The 17,350-nt window shown below is 42.4% G+C and overlaps 1 protein-coding gene across 7 annotated transcripts in view; it reads left to right on the top strand.

Moving 5' to 3' along the window:
• Positions 1-17,350, top strand: part of SERTAD2 (SERTA domain containing 2) — a 116,039-nt gene that overhangs the window by 79,408 nt on the left and 19,281 nt on the right. For 2 of the 7 annotated variants that reach the window (XM_053890740.1, XM_053890737.1), the window contains one exon: positions 11,574-11,663. The exons of 2 other annotated variants lie outside the window; for them this stretch is intronic. The gene's annotated coding sequence lies outside the window, so the exon portion shown is untranslated. Of the gene's footprint in view, positions 1-11,226; positions 11,503-11,573; positions 11,664-14,129; positions 14,463-14,914; positions 14,996-17,350 lie in introns of those variants that run through there. 3 more of the 7 variants (XM_053890736.1, XM_053890738.1, XM_053890734.1) reach the window with 3 other exon arrangements.

Here is a 17,350-nt window from a genome sequence, read left to right as displayed (position 1 = left end):
CTCAACGAACTGAGCCCCCCAGGCGCCCCTCAAGTTTTTCAGTGCACATCCATTTGTATTTTTCTTTTGTCAGAATCCAACTCTATTATTACAGCTTTTTAACATCTTATATAAAATTTATTTTTCTTCATTTGTTGGTTATTATAAATAACTTTTAAGATTGTTCTGTCAAATTCAGGAATAGATGTAGAATTAATGTCCAAAAATAAAAGTCAGATGATGCCACTCTCTCACGGAAAATATTTTAATGATCCCTCATTGCCTTCGGAATATAAAGTCCAAACTCTTTAATGTGGCACCCAAGGCCTTCCTAGACATGTCCAGCTTCCTAGACATGCCCAGACATGTCTTGTATGTAGCTACTTCTTGCTTGCAATTTAAACATCGGATCTGTACCCATATCCACTGCTATTTCTCACCTCCCTGTCTCTGCTGCTAATGACCTTGACTAATCCCCATTTGTCTTAAAACCGACACCATGGCTTTCACACTGGCCAGGCTCTGTGGCCACGCATATGTGTCCATTGTCACTCTGTGTCTCTATCACCACATAACCCACTGCATCACATCGATGAGTTAGTTTTTCCCGTGAACTTGGTGGGAGCATCTCTTGTTCATTTTGTATTTTTAGTACCTCGTGTGCTACCAGTCGTGCAGCAGGTGGTGTAGATGGATTAGAGGGGGAATATTCAAGACTGGAAGTAGGGAGATGGATTGTTGCCATAATCAAAATCAAAGATGATTAGGGTCTTGACTAGGGCAGTGATGGGAAAAATGGAGAGGAAGGGACATATTTGAAATGTATTTAAGAGGGAAAATTGGCAGGACTCTATGTCTGGTTAAATGCGAGGGAAAGAGAGAGGGAAGATACTTTGAATCTTAGATTTCCAACCTAGACACCAGGGGTACCTTGTTGGTAACTTAACCATTCTTAGGCATTCAAGAGGAGGTGCAGATTTAAGGAAAATACGATTAGGACAATTTCAGATGTGCTGTGACTTGGAGGTGCCTTTATGGTACCCAGTGGAGATGTCTAATAGGCAATGGGATAGAAATAGGCTAATTATATACTTTTATTGTTCAAACCAGGACCGTTTTGAGATTGAAACAGGGTGCTATTAGTAATTATGCCATGACAAGCATAAACTAGGAATGACCCTGACAAACTGGGATATATGGTCTCTCTCTCTATAAAGGTCAGATATGAAGCTCAAAGAGAAAGGTCTGGAATGTGGTTAATGGTTTGTGAATCATTAGCATATAGATGCCCTGAGAGTGGGTGAGGTTGCCTGGGGGGAGTTTATAGGATGAGAAGAGAAGAAGGAGCAAAAAGAAAACCATAGGGAATACAAACATTTGGATAGTGATTATCAGTGGGCAGAATGTTCTCAAAACACTCGTGTCTTCACATTTTCCTGAAGATTCTGATATCCTAACCAACCACCCCCATTCCCCACTCACCTCAATTACCCTCTATGGTCCCAAATTGCAACTGGAGGTGATTTTGGAAAAAAGTCAAGAACTATAGGTTTATAGGGAGGTCAGACGAAGGGGAGCCAGCAAAGGAAACTCTAAGTGTCCAGAGAGATAAGAACCAGCAGGCTATAGTTTAACCAAACTCACTGAAAGAGATGGTTGGAGGTGGTCAGTAATGTCAAATGCTACCGAGGCGCTCAGTAATGTGAGGAACTGGGAAGAGTGTCCATTGGCCTTGGTGCTTAGAGGGCACTGGGTGCTCTTTTCTAGGGGTGGTCAGTAGTGTCCTGCAGACGCCAGAGGAAGGAGGAGGGGCTAAAGCAGTGAAGGGTAGAGACAGGAGCAGCTACTGGTCTCCCTGCAGCACTGAAGCACAGAAAGATTACTTCTTGCTTTAAAACTGAAGACAGAGAGTGTTGGGTCCATAATTTATTGACTTCAGGAAGGAGCCAGTGGAGAGGGCAAGGCTGGGTGTAGATGAGAGGGAAGAAATAGCAGTTTGTAGTCATATTTAAGCTGTTTTCCTTGGACTGGTTTTCTTGTCAGGAATACCTGTGTTGTCCTAGAGTTGAATGCCACCAACCCATTCCAGTAGCAGTCACTTTGACTTTGAAAAACTTATCATTCAGATATCTTTTTATTTGGTTAGCCTGGGGTCTGGATTTTTCTCCCAATTTTTTACAAAAGACTCAAGATGGAAACCTTTGACTAGAATATAAATTCATCTCCCAGTTGCACTGATTTGCTGAAATGTCGCTAACAAAGTGTTAATAACCCATCAAGCTAGACTTATGGGTGGATATGATATATCCTTGTTGATAGATTTAGAAACACATATTGTAGATGAATCTATTCTTTTAGAACACATATGTGTGTGTTTATGCAGTACTGTATGTCTTAGAAGGAAAAGTGAGTTTTAAACTGAGAATTGATTTTTTTTTCCCCATGAGAAGCTCCATTAAAAAAAAAAAAAACAACTAAGTTTCAGAATAGAAGCTGTTCCGTTTTCTGATCTGCTACCTCATAGTAAGAAGTTAGTTGTAAGGTTAACTTCCTCGGAGAGAAGAAGGCAAGGACACCAGCAAATGGAAAAGAAAGGTTTAATTGCTCTGCAAAGGCCCAGACATGCTCTGAAAAGTAAAGATTTCAGGCTTAATGTGCACAGAACAAAAGGCCGTTGTGAACTGTGTACAAGAGTTGGTGAGAGTTTGTATTCTGCCCCTTTTTTCTGTGGGAGTTATTTCCTGTTGTTGACTAGAGTTCTTTATTTAGAACCACCTAGCTTCAGAATGCCTGCTAGCACGCAGAAAAGTGTGTATTTAAAACATAGGCTTATTTCAAGACAATCTCTGAAAAAAGTCACATTACCCATGCACTGAGACAACATCATGTCCCCAAAGGTCAGGAGAGCATGTGGGCTTTATTTCTATGCCTATGTGGAGAGACACAAAATAAGAAAGAATCAAAATGCATTTGGTATAGCAGCCAGTGGTCACCTCAACACCAAGTGAGAGATATTTATTTCATGGGGAAAGTGTGTTTCCGTTGTTTTAGAATGCACAGACACATACGTGCACACGATTTCACTTTTTAGTGCTAAATGCATTATTTGGCATATTAATCAAGTAACAAGCCTTCCTATTTTGTGAGGAAACTTTGATCTTTTCTAGCATGATAGAAGTTAGCCTGTTGGGTGAGAAATACATGGACTTTATCCCAGTTATTCTCTTACAGTTGACCTGTCAGCTGGGCTTCCTGTTAAGAACTTTAGGTTACTGTAGAGTCATCATTGGATTTTACAGTCTGTTATTAGGAGAGAGAGAAGGATAATATATCAAAATGAGTGTAAGGAATAAGTTATTACTGAAATAATGGGGAATGAATAAATACATTAAATATAAATACTGCTCAATGCTTTATTAATAGAGATTAAGAAATTGTGGGAGAAAAACTTCTGAAGTTCTACTTCATGGGGACCATAAGGAAGAAAGAAAATAAGGTTTATTTTTTTAACCTGATGAAATCTAAATCAATAAATTCACACTGTGTATTCCAACATACTTACTTGGCTTTTCATGTTTGTAAAAAAGAAATTAAACATTATAGATAAAAGAAGCCACCTGTGTGTCTCTCCCTGATTCCATTTCCCTCCTCTGTTTACCAGAGGTAACCACTTTCCTAAACGTTTTTTTATCTCTAATGTTTTTATTCTGTAATTGCATGCCTATGTATTTGTAAACAATGTATAGCCATATTTTACATGTGTTAAAAGATTTTATATAGTGAGATTATACTGTACATGTTTAACAGCTTGCTTTGTTTTACTCAGCATTATGTTTTTTTAAGATTTAGCCACGTTGATATAGGTACCTTTATTACTTCTTAACCACTATAGTTTTCAAGTGTATCAGTTTACTCTTACCTTGGTGAACATTAAGGTTGTTTCCAATTTTTAGCTGTTATAAGCAAAGCAGCTACAAATACTCTTCTATGTTTTCATGGGGGATAAAAACAAGAGTTTCTCTAAGATTCTAGATTCAGCTCTTCTCATCCAGAATTCCTCCAGAGAATTAAGCCCCAGTACCCTAAGACATCCATTATATGTAATGAATTAACTTCCTTCCTGTAAATCTAGAATGATTCCTGTGTTTGGGCTGGAGTTAGGGACTGACACCTGCCCCTGAGAGCGATCGTGTGAATCCCTTTCTAATTCTTGAGTTCATTTGGGAGGCTTCAAATCAGCCATGATGGGGCTATTTACACCACAGAAATCAGTACATGCTACAGATAAAGGCTTCTTTCCGCATCGACCCAGCCAGTTGGTGAACATTTACCAACACACGACTGGTTTTTAACTGTATACCATCCATGGGAGAACTGAGGAAATAGGCACTTGAATCATTTTCTGTAGGGCTTATTTTTTTCATGGCACCCCAGTAAGAGAGACTGCATGTCTGTGGGTAGAGTGGATGCATCTCCAACTTTACTAGTTCATGTCAGATTATCTCCAAAACAGTCAATCTGATAGCTGTGAACTATCTTTTTGTAATTTGCATTTTTCTTATTACCGATGAGATTGAGTTATCTTTTCACATGTTTGTTGGACATTTAAGTTTCTTTCCTCTTTAACCCACTTTTCTGTTGGGTTTTAGGACTTCTAAAAACTTGATTCAGAAAAGCTCTTTATTCTGGATACTAATCGTTTGTTGATTATATGAATCACATATGTCATTCCACAGCCTTTAGCTTCCCTTTATTTTGTTTGTAGTGTATTTTGTTTAATAGGTGTTTAAGTTTAATGTAATCACATTATTGATCTTTTTCTTTACGGTTTCTGCACTGGGTGTCTAGTTTCTGAGTAGTCAAAATCTCGGCAGGAAACAATTTCATTCAAATGATACAACTTACGAGACTTATTAAAGGGACTTTTTACAGAGATGTGACAAAAGTTGAGGCATGGAAGACCAACAACAGTAGGAAGCTGTTCCTGTCCTTAGATCTGAGAGAAGGGGAGGAAATGGTATTGCTTGAATTCGGCAGAGTTGATATCCTGGAGAAGGGGGCCACCGCAGAAGCTGTGGGTGTGGAGGGATGGATACTCCCTTTGAGCCCATGACAGGGGCTCAAAGCAGGAAGGGTCACGAAAGAAACACCCAAGCCTCTTTCCCCTCTGACCCACTGGCCTCCTTCTGGTGCCTTGCTTTTGCTGAATCCAGCTGGCAGCTAGTTGGTGAAAGAGCTTAGTCCCGAGGGGGTCAACATTTCAAGGCACAGAGCGAAGCAAAAGCAAGTGAGTCTGAATCTTAGCAATCAGACCATAATCTCACATTCTTTATCCTGAGGCCATAAACATATTCTCCTATATTCTCTCCTTAAAAGTTTTATTTATTGGGGTGCCTGGGTAGCTCAGTCAGTTAAGTGTCTGACTCCTGATTTCAGCTCAGGTCATGGTCATGAGTTCGAGCCCCACGTGGGGCTCAGCACTGGCAATGCAGAGCCTGCTTGGGATTCTCTCTCTGCCCCTCCCCACTCGTGTTGTCTCTGTCTCTCTCAAAATAAATAAATAAAGACTTTAAAAAAGTTTATTAAGAAAAGTTTTATTTATTTTTAAAAAATGTTTATTTTGAGAGAGAGAGAGAGCGAGCGAGCGCACAAATGGGGTAGGGGCAGAGAGAGAAGGAGAGAGAAAAATCCCAAGCAGGCTCGCATGCTGTCACCGTGAAGCCCGATGTGGGGCTTGATCTCACGAACTATGAGATTGTGACCTGAGCCAAAATCAAGAGTCAGATGCTTAATCGACTGAGCCACCCAGACGCCCCTCTCCTTAAAAGTTTTAAAGTTTTGTTTTACGTATTTAGATTTAGTCCACCAGAATATATGTTTTGGAAAGATATTAGGTACTTAATTTTATTTTCCATGCAGTTAATCAAGTGGCCCTTATCTATTTATTGAATAATCTGCTCTTTCCCCCTGATCTGTAATATCAGACCTGTCATATTATACACTTTCTTATATGCGTGGGTCTATTTCTGCACTTGTCAATTCTGTTCTGTTGATCTATTTATCTATCCCTATGACACAGCACTCTCTTAATTACTAGTAATTTATAATAAGCCTCGGTATCTGACAGGACGCATCCCCCATTTTGTTCTTTAAACTTACTACAGCTATCTTTTGCTCTTTGCTATTCCAGATGATTTCTGGATTTGCTTACCAAGTTCCATGAAAAGAAAAGGGGTATTTAAATTGGAATTGCATATAATTTATTGATGAGTTGAGGGGAGAGAGAAGTGATATTTATAAAGTATTAAGTATTCTTGTTCATAAGTGGTATAGTTCCCCATTAATTCTGTTCTTTTCATCTGATGAACTTTTGGAAAGATTTCTGTTTTCTCACTTTTCATTTTTGGCCGGATGTGAAAATAGTAAATCCGAAGTCTTTATAGCTGTTATTTTTTTTTATCACAAAAACTAGAAGTATGATGTTTAACGGTTCTAAAGTGGTAACAAATGAGAATGGATTGAAAATGAACATCTGATGCATTACAATTTTTGTCAACCTTTTTGTAATTTGGGTCTTAATTCCTAAAATGAAGTTAAAAGGAAATATAAATGGTGCTGAAATTACCAGTATTATTCCCACAAAAGCTAGTGCTAGGATGGACTGTGCTGCCGTGTGTAATGAGGCCAAATGAATAATTAGTGAAAGTCAGGGAATCTGGCACTTTTTAAGTGAGTTTTTTTATTTGATGTAATCCTTTCACATTTATGTTTTTCTCTTAAGAGAATCATTTTTAGGAATGATTAGATGTATGTATTGTTTGAGCAAACTCAAGTTCGTAGCGTGTAATTTGTAACAGAACAGAACAGCAATGGGCGTCTATACTATAGATGATATTCTCTCATTCTCCTTTCTAAATTTGGTGTCACACAGATTCAACTTCTGTTTTTAAAAAGGGAAGTTACATATAGCTCATTCACACTATTATTTTCCCCTTAAAAGCCAGTTTCTCTGATAATTGTCCATTTAAGGAGTTTCATATAACTCAAACAAGACTTCTCTGAGAAAACAGTTTTGAAACAAATGTTACTTAGCAAGATTAAATTTTTGGTTCAATATTTAAAGCATGTTTAGCAAAACAATTGACTGGTGACACCAGGGTATCTAATGTGTTAGTGTTTAGCTGGGATGCTTGCTTTACGTCTTCCTACTTCGACTTCACTCTGTGTGTTTCTGAAATTTTAAATTAAAAAACCTTGTAACTTAAAAATACAACCTTTTTTCAATTTAAAGCAAGGGACCGGTATGATTGGACAGTTTGATAATTTTGAAAAAGTCTTTTACTGTTTATTCTGGCAACAGAATAAACTTAAAAAAAAAACTTTAATAAACTTAATAAAAACTTCTACATTGGTGACTAAAAGAAAAGATAAGGTCTACACCATTTTACCTAGGTGTTGCCTCTTCCAGAAAATCCAATAAAAAAAATTCAAAGGTCAAACAAGTGGATTCATTTTTAGTTGTATACTATGTTTCCATTGAAGCTGGGTTCTCTGTCAACATGTTTCTTTTCTAATGATGCCTCATAGCCTGAACTTGGAGGCATTTCCTGGGCATCTCTACACATTAAAGCTTGGAAATTTTTTAACTTCTCAGGGTAGAATTTTCATAGCTGGGACTTCAAAAATGGATTAAGTATATTATTTACATTCCCCAAATTACCATCATTTTCCTAAGTGACTTCTTTATTCATAGGTGATTTAAAGGTACACAATCCTAGATAGTTTCTACAATAGATATGAGACCATGTATATAGCAGAAAAGAGAATTTAGTCTAGCCAGTCATATAAATGCTTGGTTTTGAAACATAAAAGATGGCCAGCATTAGAGTAATACTGTTAAAACCAATTACTTTTGCTGTCATCGTCTTACCAAGTTTTCCTGGAAGTTAATATTGGTTGATGATGTTCATAACATATTTGGTTATTGGCCTATTTTTTTTTATATTCCATGACCAAGAGGGCAGGAAGGTGCCAGTGAGAAGTGGTCATTTGAACCATCCAGGTAATCACCGGAAAATTTGCATAGGCAAGTCTTTTCTCCCCCATAATTATCAAATGCTGCTGTGGTTTTAAATACCATTTGACCAAGACTTTTATTTCTTAAAGTAAGTAGGAAGAGAAAACCTTTGTAAAGAATACAGAATGGTGGAATTTCAGCAGTAATTTATCTGCGAGGTTACTTCCCCAGTCGTGAGACTGTATAGATTAATAGTACTTTGTGAGTGCCCATTAGTCCTTTTAGCTATGTTAAACCCAAATGCATATTTTAGAATTGCTGAAAAGCAGTTACAAGGACAATATTATATTGCTCACAGCAGGAAAGATTAACCCCTTGACTTTATGAAACTGGGTATAAACACTTCAGCATTCCTTAAATTATTCATTCAGTGAAAACTTAACAAATATCTGCCGTGTCAGGTTCTAGACAAAGCAGTAAACATGAGTGAGGGGACTGAATGGTGTGATGAGTTTTCTTTCTTTTCTGTTGTGTTGTTTATGGGGTATTACTTTTGTGGGCTAAAAGGGGATGCTAACAAAGCTGACAAGCAGGGTTGGGGTTCTTTGGGTAAGACGTAGAATTGTTGTTATTTTATGACTCTAGTATAGGGTCGAAGCAAAGTGGTGTCCAGCTCCTGGCACAGCACTACCCTCCTGGTGATCTCTGCACGTCGACTCTGTACTTCCTGCCTATAACCCAGTCTCCCTCCTTGAGCACTTCATACTCTTCTCAAGACACTCAGCTTGCGTCTTTCCTGGCTTCCACAATTTCAGTGAATGTTAGGAATCACAGCCTCCAGACCTTCTTTGTCCCTGGGAGTCAGCTTGATAAAGGAGTTCAATTGGCTGGTTCATCTCCAAGCCTCTGTTTACTCCTCTGTAAGACGTGGGAAGGAGGACCTGTCCTGCCTGTGGCACAGGGAAGGTGTTTTGAAGAGCGGACAAGTAAATCCGTATGAAAATGCCTTATAAACCATCCTGCTTCTATCCAAACGTTGGGGTTGGGGGCGGGGTGACTTGAACCATAACGGGTAACAAATCCAGGAGAATGTGGATAGATTGCTCAAATCTGTCGTCTAGATAGGAAAATGATTCCAAGAACATATTCTGTTGAATGGAATATATTATCATTATTTGTACTTCTCCTTTCTTTTGGAAATTTGTGAATGTGAAGTTGGTTTTATATTCTTCCAGTTTGAGCAGGTTATCTCATTTGAGTCTAAAACTCCCCTATGGGGGTAGTCTACATTGTAATCACTTTTTTATAGTCTCCTAGCTCTGGGAAGGGGCTACAGAAATCGTTGACCCTGAGCACCTCCTTTTGAAGGGTGTGAAAGCAGGCCCCATGATGCTAAGCGTCTGATTCAGCCTCACGGCTGGCTGTGGCTGAGGAACTAGACCCCAGATCTCCCGACCAACAAACCACCTGTGCTGTTTTCCCTGGAACTGGGGCTGACCCTAAACCTGTGACATGGGAGATTAAGACACTAAAGAGTCAGTCATAATTAAGTGATTTATTTGTACAAGATCTTCAAACTCCTACTCCGGGACTCATTGTCCCCCTCAGACTGGTTCCCGAGGACAGGGAAGGTCTGGAGGCTGTGCGGTCTCAAACATTCATTGACGCTTTCTGTGGGTGCCGGTGATGCTGAGTGTCTTGAGAAGAGTATGAAGTGCTCAAGAAGGGAGAATGGTTTATAGACAGGAAGTACAGAGTCGACACGGAGAGGCCCTCGAGAGGGTAGTGCTGTGTGGGGAACAGAGGACAATAAGAGATGCTTATAAGAAGCCACCACCAGTCCTAGTGGAGCAGCATCTAGCAGGAAGGAAACATAGAGTTGTTACCAGTAGTTTCCACCTGAGGAGAGGGTGAGAGCTGTAGTCTCTTAAGAAGGGCTGCTCCAAATTGGACCTCGCAGTTTATCAGAAGGTTTTTTTTTTAAGTTTATTTGTTTATTTTGAGAGAGAGAGAGAGAGAGACACACAGAGAGAACAGGCAGGGGAGGAGCAGAGAGAGAGGGAGAGAGAGAATCCCAAGCAGGCTTCTCCCTGTCAGCATAGAGCCTGGTGCAGGGCTCGAACCCATGGATTGTGAGATCGTGACCTGAGATGAAGATTGGAATGCTCAGCTCAACCACCTCATCCACCCAGGCGTCCCTATCTGACGATTTTAGTGGAAAATAGTGGCAAATGAAATAAGAAGGAAAGTAATGCCCAGCAGAAGCCATTTTTTTTCCTAGCAATGGTGAGAAGGGACTAATGAACAATGTTAGGGGAAAAAAAGGTTTTAAAAGCATTTTCTTCAAATATTATCATTAAGATATTTTAAATATTTAAATATTGCCAGATTTTTTAAAAGGGAAGAAGGCATATCTCTAACAGAAGAATAACCTTCTCTCAGAACATAAGGGGCTGTCAATGCAGAGCAGTCCCATAATAATTAAGGAAGCTTTGCAAAAGCAGCCCTTCACTGGAGTTGAAGATCTGCTTGTGCGAATGAACCATGACTTCAGGGAGAAACGGGGGAAAAGACCTGACAAAAGTAGGTGGAGGAAGAGGTGGAGGGGGAGTCTGCAGAAGTGGATGTGTTAACATGTTCCATTGGCACAGTGACCTTTTAAATTGCTAGTGGCTGCAAAGTACTGAACCTGTCTGTGCCACCTTCTCTAGAGTGTTGAGGTTTCCAAATCCTTCTGTCCCGTATGACTCCTTGGTAATCAATGAGGTGATGTGACACCCAGAAGTTTATTTTAAAGTTAACAGTTTTCAGGGGTGCCTGGGTGGCTCAGTCGGTTAAGCATCCGACTTCGGCTCAGGTCATGATCTAACGGTTCGTGAGTTCGAGCCCCGCGTCGGGCTCTGTGCTGACTGCTCAGAGCCTGGAGCCTGCTTCAGATTCTGTGTCTCCCTCTCTCTCTGCCCCTCCCCCATTCATGCTCTGTCTCTCTCTGTCTCAAAAATAAATAAAACATTAAAAAAAATTTTTTTTAAGTTAACAGTTTTCAGTCGTCAGTGAATGAGAAGTCCAGGTTCAGGAAGGATGTCTGTATTTTCCATAAAGAGATTATTTAGCCTAGCTGGCCGCATACAATATGTTTCAATAACTGAAATGTTTATTTTCTTTTTTTTTCCCGAAGACCAATAGTTTCAAGGTGTATACGTGGATGATTATTACTAGTATTTCAAGTGGAACTGGAAAGATAAAATGTAATAAGGGAGAAAGAAAAATTAAAGTGTAAAACTGTTTTAAAGTCTTTGTTTCTCAGTTTATATAACCAGCTTGTCCTGGTGTCATTTCTTGGGTGCATGCTAATTAAGTGCTAAAAGTGGCCTTCAGTCAGTGAAGTCGTCTCGTAGTTTGCAAGATGTGAAGGTACAGAAACTTTCAAAGAGAAGCAGTGAAGTGCGAACTAGTAGCCAGAACTACAAAGCCGTGTTGAGAAGTAGCTCTCTGAAACTAAACCAGTGAGTATTTTTATAATTTACCATTACAGTTCTGTACTTACAAAAGCAATGTTTGTTTTCTCCCTAAACAGATATGTTCCTGATAGTTAAATGCGGATGACTGGCCTAATTTCTTAAATGTGAAAGCGAGAAGGAGAAACTCTAAACTCTAAATCCTGAGGGTAGGATTATTTTAAATGGGCTTGTTAATGTCCCAAAGAGTGGGAGTGAAAACCACACTTACATGTTCACTAAACATTTCTTGTTCATGTGCTGGGAATAAGCAATGATTTTTTAAAAAGCGTGCCGTTGCATACTGAAGGGAGTTGACTTCAAAAGCTCAGGGAGAGCCTTTCCTTATCTTGGTGGAATTGGGTTCCTAGGGCCAGGCAGGGATTGCTGTGCTGGCTTGCGGGGGCTCGGGCTGGGGGAGGGGTGGTTAACCACCTTGTGTCTGACCACATCGGCAGCTGTTGAAGCTGCCACTTCACGATTTGACAAAAGATACCAGACTCTAAAAGTGGGGGAAGTGGAACTCCTACTATATAACGTGCACACTGTTAAGATGTTACTACCTTCCAAGGTGTGGAAAGGCGAAAACCTTTTCACTTGAAAACTCAAGTTGCTCTCCTAAGAATGCAAACCTTTCCTGAATTACATGCCTTAGCAGAATCACGGGCCCACTCTGTCTGGAGACACAAAGATTGTCACTTAGATCTTAGTTCTTTTTACAGGAACACTGCATTTGGTAATCCGTTTGCTAGAAAATATTCAAGTGTCACAAAAATTCTGCAGGTCTAACTTGCTGCTAACTTCAGTTCATGGATAAACGGTTTAAATTCATTTTAAATTCAACAGAGCCTTTGGCCTCTGCCACAAAGATATCACAGGAAGAGATTATTGCAGCTTCTGTTTCAATGGCTTTTCCTTAAAAGTGAGCGCTGAAAGTATAAGGGAGTGGGTGGTTGGGAAACTGTTAGAAGTTAGTGTTGTCTCTAAAAGGCAGAACTCTGGAAATGAAAAATATCTTGGCTTCGCAGCAAAATGTTTGAATGCTGTGCCGCCCAGGCACAGACTGAGCAGGACCTACAGAGGGCCCCGCACAGTACTTCCATGATGTGTCATTTGGAGCGCCATTATAATGAGACTTTCTAAAGACATCCACAAATAATTAGCTTTTGGCATTGGTTATACTTAAAGAAAAAATCTATAAGATTTTAACTATACTGAGGGTCAAGTAAAATCCTTTTTTATTCTCCTTAAAGATAACACAAGAAACACTGCCTCCTCTACCAACAGCTTAAACCAAGTTTAATTTCAGTAAGCTCATCAATTTGATTGATAACAAATCATTGCAGAACAGTTCGAATAGGTCTAAACTTGTCTTGATGTTAACGACTTATAATCACCTTTATGTTAGGTCTTAAAGCTTTATTATTCTTAAATATAACTAGTAGAGCGGACCGTTAAACGCCAGCTATCTGAGTTGATACTGATTGGGGTGGCAGCCAGAATTTTAAGATGCTTCAATTACTTTTTGTAACATCTTTACACTGAACGCGCATTTAACTTTTAAAATAATCATTAATTTTCCGGGGGAGCTCTTTTCCTGGTGTTTTAAATTCGCACCACTTAGGCACACACACAGCTCTCCCAGTTAGTATAAATTTCTCTGCTAAATGAAAGTAGTTCAAAGCAGAAGCTTTCCTAAGGAGAGGGAAAAGGTTATCCACATGAAACTTCTGGGCGGAGGACCGGGGGCCTCTGACCCCGCTGCGTCTCCAAGCCTGGCTTCCCTACCTGCGTGGGCTCTGCCAGCGCGGGCGGCCGGCTGCCGGCTCTGCACCGCTGCGCAGCCGGCCACGAAGGATGCAACTCGGTTCCGTCCTACTCCGAAAGTACTGTTGACTTGGTGACCCATTTCGAGGTGTTGGGCCGAGACTGTCGCACGCAAGGGGCATTTTCTGCCCCCGGCTCCAGCTGGAGCCCCCGTCCTGCCATTCGGACATCTCTGCAGGCCACTCGTGCGTCCGGAGACCTGGCCGTCTGGGAGTGTCCCAGCTGCAGACGCTGCCGCCCCCCGCCCTCCAGGGACGCCTATCTCGAAAGCCGCGCAGGCAGCGTGGACGCCGTGCCTCGGGGTCGAATTTTTGCCCCTCACCTCCTATCCCCCCCTCCCCCGCGGGACCCTGCCCGCCCTGCTGACCGGCCCCAAGTTGCCGAATAGCTCAGATGCTTGTCATATTTGCGGTCGCGCGACTCAGCGGGCTGTGCGCGCGCTGCACTCGCCGCCGCCTTTGTCACTAGCCGCTCGGTCATTTGCATGAGTATTTTCTGGAGTGTGAGGGGATTATTGGTGGTTAGTTGTGGTCCCTTGGCCGGAGTGTCTCTTTTCGTCTCGCCTTCTCTTTAAGCCTTTCCTTGAGAGAAAATAAAGGGCGCGCCGGCCGGGGAGGGAGCCGTGGGCGGCGCTGCCACCCGACGTCTCCCGTGCTCTGCCTGCCCCTTCCTGCTCCTGCAGCGGCCGGGGCCCGGCTCGGCATTTATCTCGCCTCCCGGGACCGCCGGGGGAGGGGGGCGGGGCCGGGAGAGGGGCGGGGCCGGGAGAGGGGCGGGGCCTGCGGAGCCAGGGGCCCGGAGCTCGCGGGAGGCTCGCTGGCCGCACGTCACTCCTGCACGGCGAGTGCTGGAGCACGAGCTGCCGCTCCCTCGGTCAGGGCGCCCCCTCCGCCCGCCTCCCGCTTCCTCCTCCGCTGCCTGCCTGCCGCCGCCGCCGCCGCCGCCGCCTCCTCCACCATTGTATAATGCTCCGAGCGCGCCGGCAGAGGACTGCGGAGTCTTAGCTTCGGTCTCGTCTCCTGCCCGCTCCCCGGCGCCACCCTCGGGCCCCCGGAGCGGGGACTCCGCATGGAGAGAGAGTAGCTTGAGGAGTGGGCAGAAACCCCTCCTGATGCGTTAGTTCCCAGGTGGAGCTGCATGTGGTAAGTTCTCCCGGCGCCAGGCTGGAGGGGATCCTCGGATGCGCCGGGCTCCCGGCGATGGGTGGGGGGCAGCGTTGGGACCCGGCCAGGGCCGGGAGAGCCCGGAGGGCGGAGGAGGGGCCCGAGCGGCCGCGGGGGTCGCGGGCGCCTCGGCGAGAGGGACCTGGCCTGGAGCAGGTACCCGGACAAGCGTTCGCTCCCACTGCTTCCCGGCCCCGCGCCCTTAGACCCTCGGGCCGAGGGCCGGGGACCCCCCGGCGTACCCGGGCAGATCTGCTGGGGGAAGGGCAGGGGACGGGCAGTCACGGACCCAGGTCAGGAGGGGGTCGGGAGCTAACCGGAGCCCAGCAGTAGGGCGAAGGGGGCTTGGAGCTGTCGCTTCTACAGCTGGGATGTGTGTGCGTGTTGTGGCCGTTGTGTTGTTGTGAACGTACGAGACTTTTTTTTTTAAGGTTCGGATTGCTGGAGCGAAGGCTGCTTCACTTTTGGGTTCCGTGACCGGGTCTGCATCCAACTTGCTATAGTGTGTTTCTGTGAGTTTCTCTTGTGTTTTTAGCTTGAAATCCTCCCTCTCTTCCCTGCTTTCGCCCGTGACAAGTGAGCTGATTTTGAATATGTGTGTGTATTCAACTTAACGTCTCACTGGCTTTTAAGTTAGAAATCTACAAGTCATCTTGGTGGTAACCGCCTCTGACTGAAAGGGAGGGGGCTGCGGGGAGCCAGCTGGCCCTGGCCCTGGACTTTGTACCATTAAGACAGAGGGTGCCGTCCGAGGGCCACTGCATCTAAAGAAAATCATAAATTGTTCTTATTTGTATTCTTGGCGGTCAATCATCCTGCCTTTAGCAGAAGTAGGAGTAATAGATTGAGAAGGGAGTAGAGTTTGGGGTTTAGTTTAAATTTCACAAAAAGATTAGGTATAGTTTGTCTTAGAGTAACTTTTTGCTTTCAAACCGGGTAGTTTCAGGATGTTTGGGGTGGCAGAAAGTAAGTTTTTACAGGCACTGAATAGGGAAGGGCAAATCAGCAGGGTGAGACATACAGCCTCAGACTGTAGCAGTTTTTATTTGAATCGAATTGGGCAGCCTCAGTCTTAAGGAAGATAGTAGATGTTTTCAAGCTTTGTTCATGAAATATGCTTTTTGATTTCCCAATATCTGTTAAGAAATGGCCATAATGTGTGTAAAGAACCTAGAAGTTGTAGTAGCCAATAGGATCCTCGAGGCCTTAAGTGTTCAAAGTAGCGTTCTGTAATTAGGGACTGGCCTCTGACAAGATTGAAGTGGGCTCTTGGCTCCACTCAACCCCTGGAGGGCAGTCCACCTGAGAGTCTCTTCATTGTTGTGCTGAGGGGGGTGAAGGGGATAGTTGCTCAGCTAACCAGAAGGCACGGCTCACTCCAAGAGCTCCTCCCATTGCTCCCACTTTTTATAGCAGTCTATTCTGATTTGAGTGAGCTAGAGTGTGCTGTGAGGATGAAAATACCCATCCGAAGACCCAGCTTCTGGCATGAGCAGGAATAGCTTGTTCACGGATCTCTGCTTTCCTATAAATTTCATCCGTTTCTTTGTGGAAAGAAAAAAAAAAGATGAATGTTAGAAAGTTTTCTTTTAGCTTCATTGATTTACTTAGAGGGGTAATGATTATATGCTAATGTAAAGTTATTTATGTTGTTCCTCAAGTTTGGAATCCTTGAAAATAATTTTTGCTTTTTTCCTCTCCTCCTAATTGAAACGTACATAACCGTGTTGCTGTCAGATGAGAAATCTTAGGAAATGGATTTGAGAGCCTTTTTTTTTTTTTTCTTTTCTTTTTTGACACTCAGTGTGTTCCTTGCTTTATCACAATGGGCAGGTGAGAGGACTCACATTTTATAACACCAGCCAAGTATACAACAAGATGTCCTAAGGAACAGTTTTATTGTCAGGCAAGTGTCACAGCTTCTTAGGTAACAGCTGCTCAGGTTTGTTTCCCTTTAAGAACTAAGAGAAGGATATTAATTGAGATTTTGAAATCCTTTAGACTCCTGTTTGCTGAATTGTCCCCCTTGAAAGCTTTTTCAGTGAGAGGGTGGAATATGAATTTTACCCAGTTGTCATGCACTGAATTATCAATAATGAGCATAGAAAATAATAAAAATCTTGATATTTTAAAACTCACTCAAATTTGTATAGCAACTGATAGCTTTTGGCATCCACTATTTTACATAACACTCTAATGGCAGAATAAAAGTACAACACTACTTGAGAAAGACACATACACAAAACATTAAAAAAAAAGGTGTGGAGGAGGTCAAAAATACAGACAAATGCATACAGTGGTCTTTTTTTTTTTTTTTTTTTTTGTCAAAGTAGCATACTACAGATTATCAGTATGAAGTTTTACTACAAGGCTACCCTCCGTCAAAATATTTTACACTTTATTTTTTTTAATGTTTATTTATTTTTGAGACAGAGTGAGGTGTGTGAATGGGGGAGGGGCAGAGAGAGAGGGAGGCAGAATCTGAAGCAGGTTTCAGGCACTGAGCTGTCAGCACCAAGCCCCATGTGGGGCTTGAACCCATGAACCGTGAGATCATGACCCGAGCCAAAGTCGGACGCTTAACCCACTGAGCTACCCAGGTGCCTCGATATTTTACTTTAATTAACTAAGAAAGGTGAAAGCTACAACAGAAACTTTCTGAGTTTGTTTTTTGCTGTGGTTCCTCATTAACACCTATAGTAAAAGCATGGTGTTTTATTTTACATTTAATTTCTGTCAGAAAAATGAAGACCACTTTGTCAATATTCGATGTGGATTAAATACATGCAGAGGTAAATATGGCATTGAGGAGTGTGAACCTCAGTTCACTTTTAGAATTTTTTAAAAACTTTGTTGCTACAGAAATT

The sequence above is a fragment of the Panthera pardus genome, unplaced genomic scaffold, assembly GCF_024362965.1.
Source record: "Panthera pardus isolate Hobbes unplaced genomic scaffold, ASM2436296v1 HiC_scaffold_25, whole genome shotgun sequence".
Taxonomy (NCBI): Eukaryota; Metazoa; Chordata; class Mammalia; order Carnivora; family Felidae; genus Panthera; species Panthera pardus.
Note: the sequence above shows the minus strand (reverse complement) of the source record. Positions and strands in the feature narration are given on the sequence as shown.